Source organism: Dipodomys spectabilis, unplaced genomic scaffold, assembly GCF_019054845.1.
Source record: "Dipodomys spectabilis isolate Male_0828 unplaced genomic scaffold, ASM1905484v1 ptg000589l, whole genome shotgun sequence".
Lineage (NCBI taxonomy): Eukaryota > Metazoa > Chordata > Mammalia > Rodentia > Heteromyidae > Dipodomys > Dipodomys spectabilis.
The window spans coordinates 52,722-62,125 of record NW_024871266.1 but is presented as its reverse complement, the minus strand read 5'-3'; the positions used below and the strand labels follow the sequence as shown (position 1 = coordinate 62,125).

General features: G+C 35.4%; 1 pseudogene; it reads left to right on the top strand.

Moving 5' to 3' along the window:
* Positions 1–3,272: 3,272 nt before the first annotated feature.
* Positions 3,273–3,372, top strand: LOC122100617 (annotated as a pseudogene).
* Positions 3,373–9,404: the final 6,032 nt, after the last annotated feature.

The window sequence follows — 9,404 nt, the reverse complement described above, 5'->3', positions numbered from 1 at the left end:
GTTCGAAGCCCAGCAATACCAAAAATTCACCCTGATGTGAGAAGCCAGTCATTGCACCTGTTTTCCTGTGCTGTGCAAATTCTGAGTATCAGCCAGCGTGGAGAATATATAGGCAACTGATGTCAGCTTATATTTCCATAATTCATTCATCTGCAATAACAATTTGCAATACTGGAGATGTGAAGCACTTAGACATGATTTTATTCTCCTTCATTTGGAAGATTAATCTTTAGTCAAAAGGAATGTTTAAAAATGGCCTAGAATTTATTCCTACCAGTTTTTATAAATGGCTTTGTACAATGGTATGTGATTATTTTACTTTACATAGGATAATTTTTTCTACTACCTATAAGTATTGGAAAAAGAAGAAAACTAAAATTTACTACTTAGAGGAATATGATAGAAATAGAAGACAGATTTTATGTTTGTCAAATCTCTCATCAGTACCCATATTCAAGACTTAAAGTCATATTTCTTACTATGTTACACAGATAGGGAAAATATATGATAAGGCAACACATGATAAGGCAACTATCAGTGACTTTAAAATGTACCTTATGTGATGAAATTTACTTTATTAGCTAATATTTGGGTTTGAATTATGGGAGGCTGATCTATATAACACATTTCTGGAAGGCACCAACTGAACAACACAAATGGTGGGGGGTAGTATTTCTGCACTTTAATGAATGGTTGAACTTGTTTGGTATTAGTGCTGGGTACGTAAATCAACTCTATTGTAACTTGCTCCCTACACTTGAAAACCTTGTAATGTCACTATCATCTACTTGTCAAGTGTTATTTTGGTGAATATGATTTTTAAAAGTTTATTTGAAAAGGAATATACTTTCAGGAGATTAAATGTAGGTTACATTGGTTTGAGAATGACATTTTTATACTACAGAACCAAGTTTTACTGAAGTACCAGTGTTTTGAAGCACTAAGGGTCTTCTCAATTAATGTTTTTCTAAATTATATTTGACCTCTAAATCAAGTTTTCCTAGTCTTGGTTGACCAATTATGATCTATCATTCCAGAAACTATTTTTTTGGCTGCACTGAAATCTTTTATTCATCATTAGGAGAAAGGTATTAAAAATAACCTTGTTCATTTGTGATTTTGTTCACTCATATGGACTGGTCATCTGTAAATTGAAAGTTTGAATTACAGTACTTTCTCTCAGATTTTGTGATCTCATCTTTCATTTTAAGTTGCCTTGCATTTCACAATTGATTACTGCTAATTCTTGTAAGCAATTGGGGCCCTGAAATATTATAGGAAATGAGAAATTGAGATGAGTCTTTAATTATTTTCTGTTGGCATGTTGCATGGGCCTATGTGAGAAGTCAAAGTCATGCCCTTGTTATCTGATGATGCAGATAACTGGGACCTGTTATCCTAGGACCCGTGGGTCCTGCAGAAGAATAATAGCTTTTAGACATCATATCAGCAAAATTTGGGTATAATCAGTAAGAATGCTTCAGAAATATGGAGAAAAACACTTTGGGACCAGCAAGTTAAAACAATAAACAGAGCATCAGAATAAAATCCCTTATAGATTAGCAGAAAACAATACTGTTATTTTACCATGTGTATTCAGAAGACCACGAACACTTAGAAGGTATCACAAGTTTATACTGAAGATATTGCATTGATACTTTTTATATTCTAATATATATTCTAAACCTAATTATTTATATCCAATCTATTTATGGGAATAAATGTCAATATTTTTGTCAAATTATCAATTCTAGTAAGATTCACTGTATGAAGTTTAAAATCAGCACATATAAATATAAAATATATAAGTACATATAATATAAAAATTGTTTTGCATTATTGTGTTGTGTTTAGGGAATCAAAGGCAACTCTGTTTTAAAGCATTAATCCATTATCTGTACCTCAGTTTTTGGTAGAGTTAGACTTAAAGCTTTACCATTTGTAGATATGCAGCCTGGAGGCAAGAGGAAACACTTTGATTAAAACATTACAAATTTAAGGCCTAATATCGAGGAGAAACATATGGACTTCTCCAGGAGCTATTGCAATATTTGGTGATAGAATGTCAGTAGTGTAAGTTCCTGCTTGGTTGGATGATAGACAGGTCAGGACAGTAGGTAATCATGCATATGAACATTTTTTTCACTTTCTTGGCTTTAGCTACTTTTGAAATGATACGTATAATAAACAATTATGTTTTGATAAAATACCTTCCATTCTGAACAATTCTGTCTGAACTGTTCATCTCTCTATGATCCCTTGTAACTAAGATTATTTTTGTTCCAGTAAGACAATCCATGCTGTCAGGGTAAGATATTCTGGTTGGTCTGTTCCTACATGGAAGAAAGGTAAGGGTTCAGGGTCAACGTCTAGTGCATTGCGGTCCCTGGGTAAGGGTCACAAAATCACCAGGACACAGGGGATGCAGTGTGCAAACAGCAATTGCCACTGCATGCTGTGCTTTATTGTTAGTGGGTATTTAAAGACTAGCAAGCATAATCTTTGCCAAGATTTGGTCAGAAAACATTCACACAAAAATTTTCCACAGATACATTTTTACTTAACCTATGAGAGAATGTCTAGGTATATTATTATCTAAACTATTTTAGAGCAAGCTCAAACCACTTCTTCAATCTCAGCGAAATACTTGACCAGCTGTTCATCTATGCTTAAGCAAGCAGAAGAGCCACTTCCTCAGCTCCCAGGAGTCTGTGACATGTTTTGAGATAGGGAGAGGGAACATTTTCCCTCTGTAGCCTGGCGTTCCAAGAGTTTTCCTAATCCCAAACACAGTCCTCAGATAATCCCGAGGCTGGAGCCTGCATCATTCTGCCCCCTCAACATAGACCCTGAGTCTTCACAGTTCAGGTAGACATTTGTCCCAGGAAGACCTCATTTGGGAAATTTTAACCTGCAGAAAGTTAGAAGTAGCTCTTAAGTAAGGCTTACTTTGAATCCATTAGCTCCACAAAGCTAACTCAGTTGATAAATAAGTACTTGAAAAGCCACCACCTTTGGACTTAGCTGTAAAGGCTTCAAAGTATGATCAAATTTAAAATGAAAATGACAATATAGTCATTGACCAAAAAAATTGTAAATGTGAGCAATCGACCAAACTATATAAGTTTTTTCCACTGTACACAGAAATTTAAAGAAATAAGATCAATAGCATTTTTAGGAACAATAAGGGTTCCTTGGTACAAATAGGCAACCATGGATATATGTCTGTATAAAGATTGTATCATTACGTACTTATATTTAGAGGATAATACATGCTTCAGCAGCAGGTCTACCCAAATTACAACAATACAGAGATTAACATGGCACTTGCACAAGGAGGATATGAAAATTTGTGAAGTATTCCATATTTTTTATTCTTCTGATGCAAGAAATGAAAAGCAGTTATTAAAAAGTTGATTACAAAAATACAAGTGTAACAATACATGTAATTCATAGAATTAAAGGTTAGTTTGACATCAGTGTATTAAATTTTCTCCTTAGAAAGGCCTTTACATAGCATAACCTTTACAAAACTTGAAATTAGATAATATTGCCATTTTATCCCAAAGAAATAAAATAATATAAGAAACTACAAAAAAAGGAGTCTTAAAATTCTTCTATATGGAATGCAATCTGCAAGGTCACATTTATTAATGAGTCTATACATTATATTACAATGTAGAATTCAAAGTATTATATCTAGGAGAGAATGATATAGATTATGGACATTACACAAACATAGATATACTTTTTTCAGAAAAGCACCCGGAACATCTTTAGTTTCTATACTATTCATTTCAACAGAAAAGTTAAAAATATTTCTGATTTAAAAAATCACAAACTCTGCAGAAATCATTACAGATGTATACAAACAACTCTTGAATACATTTTGATATCAAAGTCATGCAATTCACTTGGAAGAATACCATGGAATACATAAATTTTTATAGTAAGATATTGCTGTTGTTTTGTATTGTGAAAAAAATTTGTAGGGACACAAAAGATGGACTGGCATTTTTGAAATTTAAGAAACTTAACCAAACCATTACGACTTAGGAGAACAATTTGTACAGCCTTCGACAACTTCAAAGAGGTAGTGATACATACTTATCTTTTGACAATATCAAATGCAGTTTCTTCAAAGTTGTTCTTCAGACCTGGTTTGATATAGTGGTTCAACAGAAGGAGATACAGAGTATCTTTGCTATTTCTATTCCCAGCAGCAAGATGCAAGGAGGTCAAGAGGCCTTTAGTTTGGGGATTGGTATCTGCATCATGATGAAATAATAAAGAAGCCATTCTGGTATTATTCCACATATAAGTACTGTGCAGGGGTGTCCAGCCATTCAGAGTTATTGCATGAATATCTGCCTTGAGCTACCAACTCATGGACAATGTCTAAGTGTCCACTCTTGGCTTCGCGATGAAGAGGGGTATACTCATCCTCATCCCTAGTATTCATCTGGGTGGCCTTTTTGGAAAGTAGTGTTCACACCACAGTAAGCCGATAAATTTCGGTATCCCAAAGAAGAAATTTGCTTGGATCCTACTCCATTTTTTTCTTGCAATTGATACCATTCCTCATTTTTTCATCTTGTTCCTTGTCTTCGTCAGAATTGCCTAACCAGAGATTTTGAGTACCAGTGGGAATGAGGTGTCCATGTATTTCCCCAATAGTTCACATTGGTTGAACTGGTCGGAAAAAACTAGTGAATGTTCTGCATATGTTTTTTCACCATGATTTATTTTCTCTTTTTCCATTTTTACTATTCTAAATTATTCTAACTGGAGAGTAGTGAATTATAGGGAGCAGAGGAAAGATTTTCCTCAGTATTCAAAGGTAAAGACTGAAAATATGGACCAGTGGTTTCTTCATGTGCAGCTTATTCTAGGAATGAGAAAATAGGAAACAATGCCTTCTATGTAAATGATTTGGGAAATACCATGTTAAAGTGTAAGAGAACTCACTTCAACATATGGGATTTAAGAGCTTTCTAGTAGCTTTCTAATGTTGGTATCCAACATTAGAAAAAATGTATAATGCATTAGTAAAATAGAAGTCCTTTGTATGACTACCTAAATTCTTTTTTTTTTCTTTAAGACACTTGTTTTCATCTAAAAATAGGCCTATCTATTGTCTTCAGGTGATTTTGATGATTGAAGATGCTTAATGAGAAGTCAAAATGTATTAGTAGTCCTTTGCTATCAATTAAATTTCACTTTTTCTTCTTGGAGAATATAATGATCAAAGCAATAGTTCAGAATCAGCAAGCAATAATTCAGAATCATGCTTCAAGTGCCAGTGAATCACCAGTAAGTAATCCTCGATTCCATTTTCCACAAAGTTTTTTACAGATACAATCTGCCTGCCTTCTCTAGCTGCTTTCCTAGCCTGGATCTATTACTTCATTTTACAGGAAAAGTATGATTCAACTGATTTCAGTCAGATCTGTTAGTAGAATTATCAAATATTGAGATTCTTTTTTTTTTTAATTAGTTGTGGGGCCTGAACTCTGGGCCTGGGCACTGTGCTTGAGCTCTTCAAATCAAGGCAAGCACTCTACCACTTGAGCCACAGCACCACTTCTGGATTTTTCTGTTCATGTGGTGCTGTTTTGGGAAATGGCAGAGCAGAAAGTGAAATGATGCAACCAAAAATATAAAAGCAAAATAAATTAGGATAACTATGGAGCAATCATATTGTCTATGAGAACCATAAAACAGAGAGAGGAAAAGAGATCCAGATGTGCAATGACCTAGCTAGCCACAAAATCCATGCTTCTACTCAATTTACAGAGCAAACAAGTTTTTTTTATTTTTTAAAAAAGATGAAATAGAATTTATGTATTTACTTGAAATTAGTAAATACATTGTTAGTCGCCTACATAAAGAGACATAGCTTTGACTAAATTACAGATAAGAATCTTAATCCTTGGGCTGGGAAGGTGGCTCAGTATAGAGTGCTTGCCTTGCAGCTTACTACAGTGCAGACACTACTTTCCAAAAAGGCCACTCATATGAATACTAGGTATGAGGATAAGCATAATCCTCTTCATCGGGAAGCCTAGAGTGGACACTTAGACATTGTCCATGAGTTGTTATCTCAAGGCAGATATTTATCCAATAACTGTGAATGGCTGGACACACCTGCACAGTGCTTATATGTGGAACATATTGCAACAGCACACACACACACACACACACACACACACACACACACACACACACACACACACACACACACAAATCATCAGATTTCTTCTTAAGGATTTTTTGTGTATGGTCTTAAGAAGAAATTTACATTACTAACTTGAATTTCTGACAGAACAATATAATCACTGTACATCTTGCTTCTATACTCTCAATATTAAATTGCTATCTAAGTATGTGCAATAGATAAGTATAGGAAAAAGTAGGAGCCACACTGGTGGCTCATGTCTTTATTCCTAGCTAATCAGAAAGACAAAATCTGATGATTGTGGTTTGAAACCAGACCAAGAAAAATAGTCCATTAGATTATGGTTTGAAAGTAACCAGCAAAAGCTAGAAATGGAGCTCTTACAAGCGGTAAAATGCTAGCCTTGAGAAAACTAAAACAAAATAAACAACAAATTCTGAGACAGAGCCAGGCCCTGAGTTCAAGCTCTAGTATTAGCACCAAACTAATGAATGAATGAATGAATGAATGAATGAACTTAAAATAAATTAAATGGTCACATGTGGAGAGACAGGGAAAATGTAACCACCGTGGTGAGTGGATTATGTATTATTTTGTAATAAGGCAAATTATCATTTTTCCTAATCACTAATATTTTTTGGACATATTTTGTTTTTTTTTATTGTGAAAATACTGTACAGAGGAGTTACAATTACATGGGCAAGATAGTGAGAACATTTCTTATCAAGCATTGTAGCCTCCTCCGTTGTTTCCCTTTCCATCCTCCCCACCCAATCCTCCCCACCTTCCCTTCTCCCCTCTCTACCCCACCCCCTGCACGAAAGTTGTAAAGTTCGTTTTCGACATAACGACTTGTACATTTCACTGTTGCAATGGGTCTACCTGTATGGACATAATTTGTTTCGGTAAAACATGAGTGTCTTCCAGTACTTCGAATGCTATTAGAACTTAAGTCTCCTTAGAATTAACATATACATCTATGACAGTTAGGGAGGACAAATAGGCCTGTATTATATTCAGATGTTCTGAGATTTCTTCTGGTGCATTTTGTTTTGCTTTCACATAGGATACCTAGTGAAATATCATAATAATTTGGTCCTCATATCCCTTAGGTTCTTTTCTTTTCTTTTCTATTATTTATTTATTTTTGTTTCTTTTGTGAACATACTGTACAGAGGGCTTACAATTACATGGGCAAGATAATGAGTATATTTCTTATCAAGCATTGCAGATTCCTCCTTTCTTTGCCCTTCACCTCCCTTCCCAGCCTCCCTCCGCCCCCCCCCACCCAATCTTCCCACCCCCCGTCCTCCCTTCCCCCCCACACCCCTCCCCCCCGCACCAAAGTTGTAAAGTTCGTTTTCGACATGACAACATGTACTTCTCATTGTTGCAACAGGTCCAACTGTATCCTTAAACGACTAGTTTTTCCCCCTGTCCTCTACAAATTGTACCAACATCAAATATAGTGAAAGCAGGGGTTATACTGTGGGGGAGGGAGATACAAAGCAACAAAGAAATAATCTTATAAATGCGTTAGAAACAAATGCATGAAAGAAAAAAACATTAAAATACATATCTAAGTGTTCATTTTCCTAACATCACATTATCTGACCTTTTCTGCTTGACTCATACATATACTAGATATTGCAAATAAGGGAAACCATGGGACCTATGTTTCTTTGGGCTTGGCTTACTTCACTTAATATAATTTTTTCCAAGCCTTTCCATTTCCTAACAAATGGGGCAATGTCATTCTTTCTGATGGAGGCATAGAATTCCATTGTGTACATATACAACATTTTCTTGATCCATTCATCTACTGAGGGGCATCTGGGTTGGTTCCATATCTTAGCTTTGGTAAATAATGCTGCAATAAACATAGTTGTGCTGGTAGCTTTAGTGTGGTCTTGTTCGTAAACATTTGGGTAAATACCCAAAAGTGGGATTGCTCGGTCATAGGGGAGCTCTATGTGAAGTCTTTTGAGGAACCTCCATACTGCTGTCCAACGTGGTTGAACAAGTTTACATTCCCACCAACAATGAAGTAAGGTTCCCTTTTGTCCACATCCCCTCCAGCATCTGTTGTTGTTAGAGTTCTTGATTTTTGCCATTCTAACTGGGGTGAGCTGGTATCTCAATGTTGTTTTGATTTGCATTTCTTTTATGGCTGGGGAGATTGAGCATTTCTTCATGTGTCTATTGGCCATCATTCTTTCTTCTTCAGAGAAGTTTCTCTTTATGTCTTTAGCCAACTTATTTATTGGGCAGTTGTTTCCTTGAGGATTTGTTGTAGGGGGATTTAATTCTTTAAGTTCCAAGTATATTTTAGATATGAGACCCTTGTACGTTGTATGGCTAGTGAAGATCTTCTCCCAATCTGTGGGCTTTCTATTGATCTTGCTAGCTAAGTCCTTTGCCATGCAGAAGCTCTGAAACTTCATGCAATCCCATTTGTCCAACCTTTCTGTGATTTGTTGTGTTTCCTGGTCTCTATAAAGAAAATTTCGGCCTGAGCAAGGAGACCTAAGGTTTCTCCTATTCCATCCTGTAATGTTTTCAGAGTGTCTGGTTTGACTCCGAGGTCTTTGATCCATTTGGAATTGATTCTTGTGCCGGGTGATATATAAGGATCTAGCTTTAGTTTTCTACAAGTAGTTAACCAATTTTGCCAGCACCATTTACTGACGAGGTTGTCTTTCTTCCATTCTATTTTTTGAGCTCCCTTATCAAATATTAGATGGCTATAGGTCTGTAGGTTCATTTCTGGGTTTTCAATTCTATTCCATTGGTACTGAGGTCTGTTCTTATGCCAGTACCAAGCTGTTTTGATTACTATGGCTTAATAGTAGAGTTTGAAATTTGGTATTGATATTCCTCCAGTAGTGTTCTTTCCATTGAGGATCGTTTTTGCTATTAGGGGTCTTTTATTGTTCCATATGAATTTTTAGAATGCCTCTTCTATTTCCTTGAAGAACAAGGTTGGAATTTTGACAGGTATCACATTGAATTTGTAGATAGCCTTGGGAAGTACTGCCATTTTCACGATGTTAATCTTTCCAATCCAGTTACATGAAATGTTTTGCCATTTTCTAAGTATTGTTTTGATTTCCTTTTTCAAGATTTTAAAGTTTTCATCGTAAAGGTCCTTCACTCATTTTTTTAAGTTAATTCCTAGGTATTTTAATTTTTGTGGGGATATTACAAATGGAGTTACTTTCCTAAT